The sequence below is a fragment of the Onthophagus taurus genome, chromosome 8 (assembly GCF_036711975.1).
Source record: "Onthophagus taurus isolate NC chromosome 8, IU_Otau_3.0, whole genome shotgun sequence".
Lineage (NCBI taxonomy): Eukaryota > Metazoa > Arthropoda > Insecta > Coleoptera > Scarabaeidae > Onthophagus > Onthophagus taurus.
Window position 1 is genome coordinate 16,083,470 of NC_091973.1, and position 17,491 is coordinate 16,100,960.

Here is a 17,491-nt window from a genome sequence, read left to right on the forward strand (position 1 = left end):
CGATTTTTGGATTTTTCTAAATCGGACGGAAACTGTAGCAGATTGGGGTAATGTGGGAAATATATTCGGAAGTTATTAATTTTTCGGAATTAAAAAAATGTAACTTCGTTACACCTTATTACAAAGATTTACTTTACGTTAAAAAGAAAGGGAAAGTTTGCATTTGTGAACGTAACATTTTCAATTTCAATGCAAATTCTATTTGAGTACTTACTTTCAAAATTTAATTTTCGTTCAACACATGTTAAAAATCGATTCATTTCACTATGTACACTATATAGTGCTACCGTAAAGTAACCCCCCCCCTGTTTAACTTCCGAACAAATTGAGATATCACTATGAACAAAAAAACGTCAGTTTCTATATTTTATCAGCACAAATATTTTCTTATGGAAAATTTTGCCATCACTTTTAGTTTTTCCGGAAAATAGATCAACTTTGTTTTTTTAAATGGAACACCCAGTATATTATGGTATCTTCCGAAAGATGAAAACAATACGAATCCAACGGTACCTCACAATCAAATATCGGTTTATTAGTTTTTCGCATAAAAATTAAACAAAATGCGGAATTTTGCCGGAAAAACCAACGTATCTTCGTCGACTACCTGTCGAAATGCAATCGGCCAGGTAAATGGTGGACGGTAGGTTAACGGTCGGTATACGCTAGAGCTAAGACGGATTTAAAATTGCAAGTTCAATTACTTATTTTTTTTAGAAATGAAATAAAAGTTGTTTGGAAGTATATTAAATTTATGAATTAATCATATTTTATCAAAAAATATTTATAAAGAAAAAAAGTCAATATAAGAAATGAAATTTTCTTATTAAAGATTTTGCTAGTATAGGTAACGTAGTGTTGTTATTGAATAATAAAAGATTTTTTTATTTATTAAGAATCAAATATTAAGTAAATTGTTCGATATGATTACCTTGAACTTCTAGGCAGTGGTACCATCTTTGTATTGTTTCCTCTCTCACACGGCTTAACATGTGATCAATATTTTGGCAGACGTCAATAATTTTTTGTTTTAAATCCTCAATACTACCCAACGGAATTTCATATACCTTGGATTTTAAATAACCCCATAAAAAGAAATCTAAAGGTGTCAGATCTGGTGATCTTGTTGTCCACTAAAATTTTTATCAAGATAATTTCGTACCATTGGCGCATAATGTGGAGGTGCTCCGTCTTGATGAAACACTAGTTCCATTTCAAAATCGTCAGAATTCTGTTGTACAATTTGCAAAAGTCTTGAAAGAAAAACATTTACTTTCTAATGAAATTGAGTGATAACGTCACGATATTCATGTGGATTAACATCACGCCGATGCAATTTTTCACCCAAAAAGAAAGTACATTCATCACTGAAACAAATATGTTTCAAGTATAATCGATTTCGTTCAACCAAATTTGTCATTAGCTCACAAAATTCTGTTCTTCTATATCACGGTCATCTTCTGTTAATTCATGAAGCATTTTTATTTAAAATGGATGATATTTATTCTTCTTTAAGTATTTCCACGTCATCTAACAACGACGCGGAAATATTTAACATATCACACGTTGATGCGATAGCAGCAGACGACATCATGGGCACATTAAATACTTCTGTTAATATCTGACGACCAGTTCTTTTGCGGTCTTCGACGCTTCCAGTTTCCAAAAACTTATTCACAAGCTCTCTTAAATATTTTCGACTAATTGGATGTTCAGGAAATCGTTCCTTAAATTGTCGCCCTGTTTCATGTAGATTTCTGTCAGCACGAGCGAATATTAAAATTGCTTCGATATTGTGCTCTAAACTCCTTCTAGCCATTTTGATCTCGCCTTTCTTTGGTTATACTTGGTCGGGTAGTATTCAAAGATAGAAATGAAGGAAAATATTTGCATGCTGCCTTAAATACAAAATTTCAAAGTACCTACAAACTTTAAAATTGTTGTTATGACAATTTTTCCTTAGAAGTTTTAAAAAGAACTTTCTTTTTATCCTTTTCTTGTATTGATTGTTTCATAAAAACATTCTAAAAGAATTGCTGATTTTAACCCTGCTTAATCCGAGCGTAGACCGACCTTTAACTGACCGTCCACCATTTATCTGGCCCATTGTATCTCGACAGGTAGTCAACGAAGATACGTTGGTTTTTCCGGCGAAATTCCGCATTTTGTTTAATTTTTATGTAAAAAACTAATAAACCGATATTTGATTGTGAGGTATCGTTGAATTCGTATTGTTTTATTCTTTCGAAAGATACCATAATATACTGGGTGTTCCATTTAAAAAAACAAAGCTGTTCCATTTTCCGGAAAAACTAAAAGTGATACCAAAATTTTCCATAAGAAAATATTTGTGCTGATAAAATATAGAAACTGACGTTTTTTTGTTCATATTGATATCTCAATCTGTTCAGAAGTTAAACAGGGGGGGGGGGTTCAAAATCACCAGTTGTGTGATTTTAAATACATTATCTCGTTGCAGCGGCTTGAGTTCTGCCTTGAATTGACTTGATCACATATGCTTAAGGCCATTAATGAATTAATTGATCGATTTTCAATTTTGTGTTCATACAATTTATTGTAGTATATAAAATGTATTACAGGAGTAGCTTTTATGTGGGACTGTGTCCTGTTGCTACCCCCGTGTCCGTTGATTACAGAGTCGAAAATCGACCCAACCCAACCCAACCCAATTTAATTCACGATAAAAATTAATACGGCGTGATCTGCGACGGCCTTATTAAAAGGTCTCGCCCGGTCGGTTTTTTTTTTAAACGCTAACTTCCCCCTTCGAAAAAGGGAACTAGTGAGATTAATTATTTATTATTGTGTGAACAATTCACAAGACAATTCAGTAGTTCGAATTGCGAAATTTAATCGTTCGTGTCATTCTTAACGTTTCTGGGATTCGTTCTCCCCTTCATTATTTCATTGGAAACGTCCCAACTGCTCTCGAACAATAATCCGGGCGTGTCTTGTGTTTTATTAATTCAAACTCTAATAATAAAGACTCCATTACCGTACTTTTCGATTCAGGTATAGAATATACATGTCGCTTAAAAATCGACAATCTTTCTTTTATCGATGAGGTGTTAAATCGCCTTTAAAAATAAATAAAAAGTGCGGAAAAGTGAAAAACGTACCGAAAAATGAGTTTGAAATTTCGATGTGACGTCACGTTTTGTGACGTCACATCGAAATAAGAAAAAAACCGACCGGGCGACACCTTTTAATATGGCCGTCGCAGATCACGCCGTATTAATTTTTATCGTGAATTAAATTGGGAAAAATTCGATTTTCGACTCTGTAAGCAACGGAAATCGGAAGAAGGCACAGTGCTTCAATGGTGTACTGCGGCACAGCGACCTTTAAAATCTAGAAGGGGTACCAAACGCGGGTTGATTACAGATTCGTAGAACAGATTTTCTTTAAAAGAAAATCAACTGATTGAATCAGCGAAATGCGGTCAATGTAGCTATGCACATCGAAATTAAATGGTGATTGTATTTGAACGATAAATGTGCCAGTAAAAGGAACAAATATAGTGTACATAGTGAAATGAATCGATTTTTAACATGTGTTGAACGAAAATTAAATTTTGAAAGTAAGTACTCAAATAGAATTCACATTGAAATTGAAAATGTTACGTTCACAAATGCAAACTTTCCCTTTTTTTTTAACAACGAACTAAATCTTTTTAATAAGGTGTAACGAAGTTAAATTTTTTTAATTCCGAAAAATTAATAACTAATATTATCCGCTGGAAAATTTATTTTGTCAAATATTCCAACATGGCTTTTTTAACACTAATCCCACATGTCATCAATTCGTAGCTGCCTTGAAGACTCTTGTCGTTAACAACTTTTCTGTACCCTTGTAACAACCTTGGCGGTGAAGTGACCAGAAGTCGTTAGCAAAATTTTAAATAAAAAAAAAACTAAAAATTTAAATGAATCAATATGAATTACTGCCGGCTCTGCTTCCCCATGGAGGCGTTTCTCCCCTTTTAAAGGGAGTTAGGATTAATGAAAAAAAAATATTAAAAAAAAAAACAAAAGAAAACATACTGAAATAAATTACTAACAAAACTATATTGAAAAGATTAACAAAGAGAAAACAAAATATAAAACCAACTAAAACTCTAAAACATCATCTTTACTGAGACAGGGCCAACCGTCTGTAAGCAAATGGATAGACTCACCCAGGGAAATTTAGAAAGATCGTGTGGACGGAAGGTCCTGGAAATCAAAGGAAAAATCGGAATCCTAAGGAGAGCCAAGCGATCACTCTTAAAAATCCCGCACGAACTGTCTATCAAAATTTTAGTCATTTACGCTTCTAAACTTTTTAATAATTTTCATTGGTTTTTGGTTCCTAAACTTTAACCAATGAAAATTAGCAGCATTTCCCCCTATTAAGCCTAGGGTTATTGCTCGCGCTTTGTCCTGATTATTTTAGCAGCGTAAGCAGCATCGACGGATGGACGTCGTCGTTATTGCGATATTATCGATTGCTTAATAATCGAACTGTATCATGTTCCGTCTATCCATTTCCTCACATCGAATTTCCTGTCTCAAATTACTCTTAACTTAAATCGAAACTTATGATAATAAATAACTAATTAATTAATAGAATTATTTCTAGATTATTACACCCTTACGTAGGGGACGGAATAGTCAAGACGATTATTGTGAGTCTTTCGGGAACCTACAAGATTTGCTAGTACATTTTCCAGAGGATTTTCAGTCTAGTGACAAAATGGGTTCAAATTCTGTTTTCTCAGATATCGAACTAAACCCAAGTGTAGAAGATAATCAAGCAACGGCTTGTAACGAAGTTACAAGTAAAATTTATTTTGAACATATTTTGATTTTGTTGGTACCAGATGTGACGTTAAGTTTACATTTTCTTTATTCGGTATTTAAAGAAATCCGAATATGAGATTCGCTCTCTTTTACCAAGTCAGTCGTTAAAGACATATCTAGTGAACTTGTTGCTAAAATTTTTGATTTTTGTGATTTAATTTTTGGATTATTTTGGGTATATCTGCTGTTAGCGAAGTCATCACGAAGATATTCATTTTATTTATAATTCCTGAATACCGAGCCACAACGTCCATATTTCACTTTGAAGAAATACGAAGATTCGTCAGATTTGACGACAAGAGAATCCGGAATGCGCGTTTGGAAACCGATAAGATAGCAATGGGGTCCTACATTTGGGATTTATTCATTCAGCAATGCAAAACCTGCGTCATACCTGATACTAATGTAACTATTGATGAACAACTCGTTGGGTTTAGAGGTAGATGCACATTCTTTCAATATATGCTAAGTAAACCAGCAAAATATGGACTTAAAATATTTTGGATGTGTGAATCTACGTCTGGTTATGCTTTGGATGGTTTAGTTTATATTGGTCACCAGCCCGGAGAACCTCCACATAAAAACCTGGGGCTTGAAGTAGTACAAACTCTTGTGCGTGGCATTCATAATTGTGGTCGCAATCTCACGATAATTTCTTCACTAGTGTTCCGCTAGCAACTTATCTGTTGGATAAAAATATTACTGTTGTGCGTACACTACGTCAGAATAATAAGCATGACATTCCGAAAGAAATGAAAGCCTCAAAAGATCGTGTAGTCAACTCTTCATTGTTTTGTTTTCAAAATAACGTATCCATGGTAAGTTACGCACGTAAAAAGAACAAATGCGTAATTTTACTAAGCACCCATGCACCACGACGCATCTATTAATGACGACGCTAAGAGGAAGCCTGAAATCATCTCTCATTATAATAAAACACAGGGCGGTGTTGACATCATGGATCAAATGGTGTCGACATACACGTGCAAGAGGCAAAGTAAACGATGGCCCATAACATTTTTCTTCAACATCTTGATGTTGCAGCACTCAATGCATATATAGTCTTTACGAAGGAACATCCAAACTACAACATAGGAGTGACTCACAAACGCAGAATGTTTTTGAAAGATTTAGCGAAGGAACTAGTGATACCACATATGTAGAGAAGATCTACTAACCCTAACCTACGGCGTACTGTCCGGGAGTGTATGAGCAGATTTATTGATGTATGTGGTCCGCCAGCCGCTCACACAAGTGCAACAATTAAGAGAAAAATATTCTCAGGATGTCCCGCAAGTATTGATCGTAAAAGCACAATGAGCATAGTATTAGAATGTGCACTAAATGCTTCTCTAATCCCTAAAAACAATAAACAATAATGTTTTTTAACAATAATGTTCACTTTCATATTTAACCTCACGTTTGTAACGTACATATGTATAAATAAATAAAGTTTTACTTCAATAACTTTGTTTCTGTTCTGACTACACGTGATTTTATATAACGGGTCTCAGAAGCCCGGATTATGTAAATGATGATATTTTATTGGTTAAGTATTCTAGGGTTAAGTAGTTAGACATTTTTTTTTAAGTAGTTAGATTTAAAAAAAAATAGATTTGGTGGATTGTTTGTTTTAAAATTGAAAGAAAAATATGAAAGGGTGGAAGAAAATGCCAAAAATATTACAAGTTGTTACATTTCTAACAAATAAATTCTTTTCTTTCAATCTATTAAACCAGAACAAAAACTAAATAAACTGATCGGCAAAAAAAACCGGCCACTTAAATTTTGCCACAATTTCAAAGGTGGGTTTCTCGCGAACCACTCATTCGATTTTGATGATTCCTTTTTTGATCGAAAGGTTGATTCTTCTGTAATAATCCTGCGATAGAAATTTTTATTCGGATATTAATTTGAGCATATACGGGGTGTAAGAATGAGAAAAGCATTTTTTCTCGAAATTTTTAATACCCTGTGGGGTGCAGATGCTACAGCAGAGTAACACCCTCTGCTGTAGCATCTGCACCCCAAGCAAGAGGGGAGGCAGAGGGTATTACCTGGAATCAAACGGTAGCCCAATCTTTTCTGAACATTTTGTTTTTTTATCTCTGTTACTTACGAAGATGGAGTGTTTTAAAGTGAACGCCTGTGAAAACTAGACAAATAAGCATACAAAATAAGGTGGCGCGCTAGGTAGCGTATGTCAGTTGTTTCGAATAGTAAATTGACAGTTGTCAAAGATGCCGTTGTCAATAACTGATGTTGCGGGTATTATTAGTTTAATTGAAGATGGCAAAAGTCAGCGGTACGTTGCCCATACGTTGGGTATACCCCGAACAACAGTTCAGGATGCCTGGAACCGATATGTCGAAACAGGAAATTTTACTAGGCGGCAAGGTTCCGGTAGAAGACGAGTGACAACAGCAGTTGATGTTCGATTTATTGTGCTAAACACTCTGAGGAATCGTAGAACGACTGCTGTAGAAAGTCGGCATCGCCTTCAAATCGTGCGTGGGGTTGACGTAAGTGAAAGAACCATTCGTCGAAAACTTGCTGAAGGTGATCTAACTGCAAGAAGACCTGCCGAAAGACAGCGACTGCTCCAGAGATATCGGCGAGCACGTCTTCAATTTGGACACCTACATACGAATAGGGAAATGGAACAATGGGGTAAGGTCACAGTATAAAGTAAATCAGTAGTCTCACTTGCCTTATATGGCGTCCTCAGATTTGCTACAGCGCACACGCTGCGCGCATTCATACTACGTTTGCTACCTTATGAGTACGTGATCTTTATCATCGACATAAAAGTTTGTTGCAACATTTATTTCAATGATGCGCGCAGCGGATGCGCAGTAAAAAATCTACGGACACGACGTCAAACGTGCCGACACGAAGTGAGACTACTGCTTTACTTTATACTGTGGTAAGGTGCTCTTCACTGATGAGTCCCGATTTTGTCTCCGGTCACCTGATGATCGAGAACGAGTGTGGAGACGTCGTAATGAAAGGTTTGCGACCTGCACAATTTCGGAAAGAGTACCTTTCCATGGAGGTTCGGTCATGGTATCGGCGGGTATTTCGACGGAAGCGTATACAGCGGTCATCTTTGTTGAAAATGGCACGCTAAATGCCCACTTTTATATCGAAGATATTCTGCAAGAAGCTGTCGTGCCCTATTCCCATTTTATTGGTGACGGATTCACGGTAATGCATGACAATGCGCGACCGCACGTAGCACGTGTGGTTAGCGAATATCTTGATGAGATGGGTATTGAACGGACTTTAACACTATCGAACATCTTTGGGACTAACTTCAGAGACGCATTCGTCGTCATCCTGTCCTACCGGACAATTGATTCATAATTGTGTAGTCCACAAATCTTTCATTTCAACGTCTTCATATTCGTTTCTGACTATCGGGTGATAGTAGACAAAACCACTACTCATCCGTAAAAAAGACCTCCATTGCAGTACTCATTCTTCCATTGCTCGAGCTCCCAATTCACATGTAAGCGCGCAGATTGAAGACGTGCACGTCGATATCTAGGAAGCAGCCTCGGCCCTTTGGCAGCCTTCTTGCAGCCAGACCAGTTCTAGCACGTTTTCAGCGAATGGTTCTCTCACTGACATCACAGCGGCCTCTACAAATGTCGTTCTATGATTGCTTAGAACAATAAAACGGTCATCAGCTACTATTGTCACTCATCTTGTTTTCACAGGCGATCGCTTTAAAATATTTTAAAAATTTATTTCAAAGTGCCCCGCAAGAGGGCAAGTTGTTACAGTGTGTGGGGTAAGTTGTTACATACATAAAAATATTATATAATAAAGGCAAACTGAACTAACTTGTTAGTTAGTCCATGATATATTGTTGAGCAAACTTCAACATATTCAGCTAACTCCTCTTCTTGTTGCTGAGTAAAAATTTTTGACGGTGTTGCATATCCAACAGATGGAGGATTACTTGGATTCGATTTAGATTTTTTACATAGCGGTACAGCGTCATAAAATTAATTCCGAATCTGTCAGCAGTAGCTCTTATAGACATTTTCTCAAGAGAAATAGCATTAGGAGTTTGAAATGCTGCAATTGGTGTCTCTCCTCGAATAGTTTTTCTCTTATATGTTCTCACCATTTTTGATATTCTATAGCAATAATAATAAATAAATTTAATGTAGATTCTAGAGATTGGGGCAGGTTGTTACTGTAGCAACGTGCCCCAAACAAAATGCAACAAAATGCCTCCATGTGCGTTTGATAGGTTAGATTTTATTTTTAGGAAAGCCGTTAGTGTTATAACAAAAGTATTCTATACTCAGACTTGTACCTTACGTGGGTTTAAGAGGATATAATTAGTTTAATTAATAATTAATTAGTTAATTAATATAAATAAAACAGCTTTTGATGACATAAAACAAATTAGTGCTGATTTCTTTGTTAATACGTTAGGTACCAATACAGTACTTCGCGGACTGGTGTGAAGTTATCCATAAATCCCAGCAATAAACTTAAAACATTAATAATTCCGTAACCAATACGATTTGGGTAACCAAATTTCACACACAGGTCACTCTTACCCTCAAGAACAGCTAACCACCCCCATTTGGTAAAAAAAAAATTTTTCAACCCTCACCCCCGAAAAAGGGATGTTTTCGCCCTGATGGGCACCTTCGAATTAAACGAAATTCTACCACATAATAGAACACACTTCTAAGTATTTTTATCAATTTTCAAAACACCGTAAGCCCTAACGGTTTTCGAGAAAAAAAATCAGTATTATAAACCGCGGATGGGACTTTAGGGGTGAATTTGACCCCGTTGGGCACCTTCAAAATTGATGAAATTTTAGGATGATTTAGAGGATGCCTTTAGCAATTGAAATCAACCATCCAAACACCGTAAGGTATAACGGTTTCCGAGAAAAAAAATGTGTTATTAGACACTATAGGTACACAGCGCGGCGCGGACTTTGGGGGTGAATTTGACCCCGTTGGGCACCTCCAAAATTGACGAAATTTTAGGATGATTTAGAGGATGCCTTTAGCGATTGAAATCAACCATCCAAACACCGTAATGTATTACGGTTTCCGAGAAAAAAAAAGTGTTATTAGACATTATAGGTATACAGCGCGGCGCGGACTTTGGGGGTGAATTTGACCCCGTTGGGCACCTCCAAAATTGACGAAATTTTAGGATGATTTAGAGGATGCCTTTAGCAATTGATATCAACCATCCATACACCGTAATGTATTACGGTTTCCGAGAAAAAAAATGTGTTATTAGACACTATAGGTATACAGCGCGGCGCGGACTTTGGGGGTGAATTTGACCCCGTTGGGCACCTCCAAAATTGATGAAATTTTAGGATGATTTAGAGGATGCCTTTAGCGATTGAAATCAACCATCCAAACACCGTAAGGTATTACGGTTTCCGAGAAAAAAAATGTGTTATTAGACACTATAGGTACAGATCGCGGCGCGGACTTTGGGGGTGAATTTGACCCCGTTGGGCACCTCCAAAATTGACGAAATTTTAGGATGATTGAGAGGATGCCTTTAGCGATTGAAATCAACCATCCAAACACCGTAATGTATTACGGTTTCCGAGAAAAAAAAAGTGTTATTAGACACTATAGGTATACAGCGCGGCGCGGACTTTGGGAGTGAATTTGACCCCGTTGGGCACCTCCAAAATTGACGAAATTTTAGGATGATTTAGAGGATGCCTTTAGCAATTGATATCAACCATCCAAACACCGTAATGTATTACGGTTTCCGAGAAAAAAAATGTGTTATTAGACACTATAGGTATACAGCGCGGCGCGGACTTTGGGGGTGAATTTGACCCCGTTGGGCACCTCCAAAATTGACGAAATTTTAGGATGATTTAGAGGATGCCTTTAGCAATTGATATCAACCATCCAAACACCGTAATGTATTACGGTTTCCGAGAAAAAAAATGTGTTATTAGACACTATAGGTATACAGCGCGGCGCGGACTTTGGGGGTGAATTTGACCCCGTTGGGCACCTCCAAAATTGACGAAATTTTAGGATGATTTAGAGGATGCCTTTAGCGATTGAAATCAACCATCCAAACACCGTAAGGTATTACGGTTTCCGAGAAAAAAAATGTGTTATTAGACACTATAGGTACAGATCGCGGCGCGGACTTTGGGGGTGAATTTGACCCCGTTGGGCACCTCCAAAATTGACGAAATTTTAGGATGATTGAGAGGATGCCTTTAGCGATTGAAATCAACCATCCAAACACCGTAATGTATTACGGTTTCCGAGAAAAAAAAAGTGTTATTAGACACTATAGGTATACAGCGCGGCGCGGACTTTGGGAGTGAATTTGACCCCGTTGGGCACCTCCAAAATTGACGAAATTTTAGGATGATTTAGAGGATGCCTTTAGCAATTGATATCAACCATCCAAACACCGTAATGTATTACGGTTTCCGAGAAAAAAAATGTGTTATTAGACACTATAGGTATACAGCGCGGCGCGGACTTTGGGGGTGAATTTGACCCCGTTGGGCACCTCCAAAATTGACGAAATTTTAGGATGATTTAGAGGATGCCTTTAGCGATTGAAATCAACCATCCAAACACCGTAATGTATTACGGTTTCCGAGAAAAAAAAAGTGTTATTAGACACTATAGGTATACAGCGCGGCGCGGACTTTGGGGGTAAATTTGACCCCGTTGGGCACCTCCAAAATTGACGAAATTTTAGGATGATTTAGAGGATGCCTTTAGCAATTGATATCAACCATCCAAACACCGTAATGTATTACGGTTTCCGAGAAAAAAAATGTGTTATTAGACACTATAGGTATACAGCGCGGCGCGGACTTTGGGGGTGCATTTGACCCCGTTGGGCACCTCCAAAATTGACGAAATTTTAGGATGATTTAGAGGATGCCTTTAGCAATTGATATCAACCATCCAAACACCGTAATGTATTACGGTTTCCGAGAAAAAAAATGTGTTATTAGACACTATAGGTATACAGCGCGGCGCGGACTTTGGGGGTGAATTTGACCCCGTTGGGCACCTCCAAAATTGATGAAATTTTAGGATGATTTGGAGGGCGGACTTTTGATAGAAAAAAAACTTTTGATAGAGAAAGAAATTTATTATATTAATGGTCTGTTTTACTTATAATTAAATTGTGTAATGGATTGAGAATATGATTATAATTACTTGCTACCGCGTTCCAGACCGTTTCCAACCCTTGTTCATTTAAGTAAATGCCATCCCTGTGTAGAAATTTGTATTAAATACATAAGAAAAGAAACATTTTTACGTTTTGTTACCCTTCCATCATGGTTCTGTTAACAATTGCTTCAATGTCGGTACAATTGATTTGCTTTTCAGCACAAAACCGTCGAATGTAATGATTGATTTCCTATAAAGGCATGGAGAGTATTTATTTATAGCATGACAGAGAAGTTATAATATCTTACGTTCACAGACTCGAAGTTTTTGCAGGGAGGAATTGTGCAAATTTGTATTCCTTTAGGATTTAAGGAAAGAAGGAAGCGGAAGAGGTGAGAATATTGGGACTTCAGTTGGGATGGTGATGTTTTATGGAGTATATCTTTAGTTCTTATCATTATAACGATATGACGTTCAACAATATCTCCACAAAACCAAGGGTAACATGTTTTTGGAATACACTTTGCGCGCCGCAAAAGTTTTAGTATTGTTTGACCGCCTACTGCTAAGTCGAGGAAATATTTTCCGTTGCTTGACTGTTTTGGTTGTCGTCCTAAAATATATACCATTAGTAGGAATTAATTTCACATCTGTTAGAACAAATACTTTGTAGTTAGTTCTAGTACGTAGCATTCGGCAAAAATTACTATCGCCCAAAAACAGTAATTTCGTCGACATCTTCAATGGTCACTGGTTTTAACAAGAGATAACTAGAACAGCTGATCTCTGCAATAGCTGAGGAATCTTTATATATTATAAGTTTACTCCTCACCTTTCGGGCAAAATCTAAAAAATGTGTATAACGCTCTAAAACAACACCGAATAAGTCGGCAACTATTTTCCCGGAATGCACTTATAATGCAAAAAATATGGACATATTTTTTCCTTAATACCTGCGCCTTTTGTAACTGCACGTGGCGGAGTTCTTACCCTTTGCCAGTAACGACTAAAAGCCCATAAAACTACAAAATGCCTTTCTTAACAAAATTTATTTTTTCCATGAAATATTAAGAGTTTCGCAGTTTTCATAATCTATTAAAATCGCTAAAGGCACCTACTATCTGCTCTACATACGTGTACAATTTAATAACGAAATTGTTTCTCTGAAGCCGTGGTCGGTGTTTGGATGGTCGATTTAAATTGCTAAAGGCATCCTCTAAATCATCCTACAATTTCATCAATTTTGGAGGTGCCCAACGGGGTCAAATTCACCCCCAAAGTCCGCGCCGCGCTGTGTACCTATAGTGTCTAATAACAAATTTTCTTTCTCGGAAACCGTTATACCTTACGGTGTTTGGATGGTTGATATCAATTGCTAAAGGCATCCTCTAAATCATCCTAAAATTTCGTCAATTTTGGAGGTGCCCAACGGGGTCAAATTCACCCCCAAAGTCCGCGCCGCGCTGTATACCTATAGTGTCTAATAACACTTTTTTTTTCTCGGAAACCGTAATACATTACGGTGTTTGGATGGTTGATTTCAATCGCTAAAGGCATCCTCTCAATCATCCTAAAATTTCGTCAATTTTGGAGGTGCCCAACGGGGTCAAATTCACCCCCAAAGTCCGCGCCGCGATCTGTACCTATAGTGTCTAATAACACATTTTTTTTCTCGGAAACCGTAATACCTTACGGTGTTTGGATGGTTGATTTCAATCGCTAAAGGCATCCTCTAAATCATCCTAAAATTTCATCAATTTTGGAGGTGCCCAACGGGGTCAAATTCACCCCCAAAGTCCGCGCCGCGCTGTATACCTATAGTGTCTAATAACACATTTTTTTTCTCGGAAACCGTAATACATTACGGTGTTTGGATGGTTGATATCAATTGCTAAAGGCATCCTCTAAATCATCCTAAAATTTCGTCAATTTTGGAGGTGCCCAACGGGGTCAAATTCACCCCCAAAGTCCGCGCCGCGCTGTATACCTATAGTGTCTAATAACACTTTTTTTTTCTCGGAAACCGTAATACATTACGGTGTTTGGATGGTTGATTTCAATCGCTAAAGGCATCCTCTCAATCATCCTAAAATTTCGTCAATTTTGGAGGTGCCCAACGGGGTCAAATTCACCCCCAAAGTCCGCGCCGCGATCTGTACCTATAGTGTCTAATAACACATTTTTTTTCTCGGAAACCGTAATACCTTACGGTGTTTGGATGGTTGATTTCAATCGCTAAAGGCATCCTCTAAATCATCCTAAAATTTCATCAATTTTGGAGGTGCCCAACGGGGTCAAATTCACCCCCAAAGTCCGCGCCGCGCTGTATACCTATAGTGTCTAATAACACATTTTTTTTCTCGGAAACCGTAATACATTACGGTGTTTGGATGGTTGATATCAATTGCTAAAGGCATCCTCTAAATCATCCTAAAATTTCGTCAATTTTGGAGGTGCCCAACGGGGTCAAATTCACCCCCAAAGTCCGCGCCGCGCTGTATACCTATAGTGTCTAATAACACTTTTTTTTTCTCGGAAACCGTAATACATTACGGTGTTTGGATGGTTGATTTCAATCGCTAAAGGCATCCTCTAAATCATCCTAAAATTTCGTCAATTTTGGAGGTGCCCAACGGGGTCAAATTCACCCCCAAAGTCCGCGCCGCGCTGTGTACCTATAGTGTCTAATAACACTTTTTTTTTCTCGGAAACCGTAATACATTACGGTGTTTGGATGGTTGATTTCAATCGCTAAAGGCATCCTCTAAATCATCCTAAAATTTCGTCAATTTTGGAGGTGCCCAACGGGGTCAAATTCACCCCCAAAGTCCGCGCCGCGCTGTGTACCTATAGTGTCTAATAACACATTTTTTTTCTCGGAAACCGTTATACCTTACGGTGTTTGGATGGTTGATTTCAATTGCTAAAGGCATCCTCTAAATCATCCTAAAATTTCATCAATTTTGAAGGTGCCCAACGGGGTCAAATTCACCCCTAAAGTCCCATCCGCGGTTTATAATACTGATTTTTTTTCTCGAAAACCGTTAGGGCTTACGGTGTTTTGAAAATTGATAAAAATACTTAGAAGTGTGTTCTATTATGTGGTAGAATTTCGTTTAATTCGAAGGTGCCCATCAGGGCGAAAACATCCCTTTTTCGGGGGTGAGGGTTGAAAAATTTTTTTTTACCAAATGGGGGTGGTTAGCTGTTCTTGAGGGTAAGAGTGACCTGTGTGTGAAATTTGGTTACCCAAATCGTATTGGTTACGGAATTATTAATGTTTTAAGTTTATTGCTGGGATTTATGGATAACTTCACACCAGTACTTCGCGGATAGACAATATTGAATGTTTGCATGAAACATTGCAGATCGCATAAGCAATGTAACGACGTGCCCCACGTAACAACCTGCCCCACCCTCCCCTACCTCTGATGTTCGAGGTTTAACCAGAAGATAGAAGAAATTTTATAAAATACGTTGAACTCCGGAATCTCCGTACAATTTGGTAAAAAAAACACTTCCAAAATTTTATTTCGAATGATGAATCCCACAAAAATGGATTAGAAAAATTCTACACCAAAACCAAAAATGGAGAACCAACCAAAAATTTCTTTATCACCCGAAAACATGTATTACCTCTGGTAATATGATAAGAAAGAGAGTCCGAGTAGAAACTTGAATAGTCTCTTGTACCAAAAATCGAAAATATCAAAAAAATTACGTCTGCGCAAGATAACATCTTGAACTTACAACACCCTCTCAAAAGCAAAAGAAGAATTTTTATTATAACAGGGGTTAAAAGGGATTAAAAAAAAGGAATACTCAGAATCTGTTGCTGAAAAAGATACAATAAATGTTCATTCATAATAATCATGCCGTCCACACATAAAAATCTGTTCTTAATTTAAGTGAATATACGTTGATCTAAGAATAACGTATACTCATATATGAGCAAATATACCGCATATTCAGATTCATTCATTGCTTGTGTTTAACATTGAAGAATACTATAAGTTAGCTTCAAATAAACCATTTACATGATTTTAGTGCAGTTTCTATCATTAATTCAAGAATATATATAAGTCATATATTCGAATGTCATACAAGCTTATGCTCAGTCGAAATAAAAGACATTCTCAAATAAAGGGTGTACTCTCTTCTAATGTAATATTTCCATAATTTGATTTTAATAAAACAACTGACTTAATTTGAATAGTCAAAAGTTTAAATTTGAGGATTTATAATTCTTGTATCAAGTGTAGTATTGAAATAATTTCAAATAAACGTTATATTTAAATAAAATAGATTTGTTTATTTAAATTAGGAGTAGATAAGGAATTATTTAAAGCCCAAAATTTACAAAACTGAAATAAAATTTTTTATTGATAACAATAAGAAATATTGAACATCCATAAATAATATAGTGCTTATACATATTAAAACTCAATCATAACTTTAAAAAATAAATTATTCATTCTTATTAAAACACTAAATACAGGTCATTCAAAAGTAGCGTCCTAAACGAAAAGCCCACGTGGAAAATGATTTTAAAGCAAAATGAAAAAATACATACTTTTTTTCCGTTCGACCTCCCTTTTCATTTTATTCGCTCCCAAAAACCCTTATTACAAAACTTAAAATTTGGTAAAAATACATCGTAATACAAATTAAACTATTCGACAACCGTTCGATTTCAGTTTTTGAACGATTTTCTCGCTTGTCGGAACATTATTTCGTATATGTTAGGAGCGAATATCTCGAAAATAAAGGTGGATGAGAAAAAAATGTATTCTTTCAATTCGATTTAAAATTACTTTTCCACAACAGGTTTTCATTTGGAACATTACTTTTGAATTAGCTTGTAGATACATCTGATACATACAGATGAGTAGTTTTACACATATGATTTTGTTGTCTTTTAATATGTGAGCCACAGTGGGTTTATTTCTAACAATATCTAATAGTTTAACAACATGATATGAATATTGTAAGTGAACAATGTACGCCTGGTAAATCAATTTTGTTTTCATACAAAATAATACTATTATAATCATAATAGAAACCATTTATTTTGTACCAGGAGGTGCAAATATAATTTTTAAGTTCAATATCAAAGTTGACTAAAAAATTAATAGTAGTATAATCTATATCATATACTTTTCCATGTTCTACAACATCATTTAACCCCTATTGACACATAAACCTGCTCTCACTGCCAAAGAATGCGGTACATTTTCCTTACAACGTAACTTTCTGGAATTAAATCACAGACAATAAATTTAAAATGTCTTATATAAAATCTCATTTCAGCCGCTGAAAATATTTAATAATCTTTATTTATATCCTATATTTAATGTCCTTATATGTGGAGAAATATTTTTTCGTATCGTTCATAGGAAAAATGTTGCACGCGTGAATTTAATAGATCAAGTGAAAAATATTTATCTTCAAGAAATTTAG

At 36.4% G+C, this 17,491-nt stretch overlaps 1 long non-coding RNA gene across 3 annotated transcripts; it reads right to left on the reverse strand.

Moving 5' to 3' along the window:
• Positions 1–11,987: 11,987 nt before the first annotated feature.
• Positions 11,988–13,247, reverse strand: LOC139431108 (uncharacterized). 3 transcript variants are annotated; one of them, XR_011641409.1, is made up of 3 exons: positions 12,698–13,247; positions 12,190–12,644; positions 11,988–12,132 (listed from the first exon to the last, which is right to left on the reverse strand). It is a non-coding gene; the product is annotated as an uncharacterized lncRNA (long non-coding RNA). The 3 variants fall into 3 exon arrangements; XR_011641410.1 differs by having other exon boundaries at positions 12,190–12,281; positions 12,340–13,247; XR_011641408.1 differs by having other exon boundaries at positions 12,190–13,247.
• Positions 13,248–17,491: the final 4,244 nt, after the last annotated feature.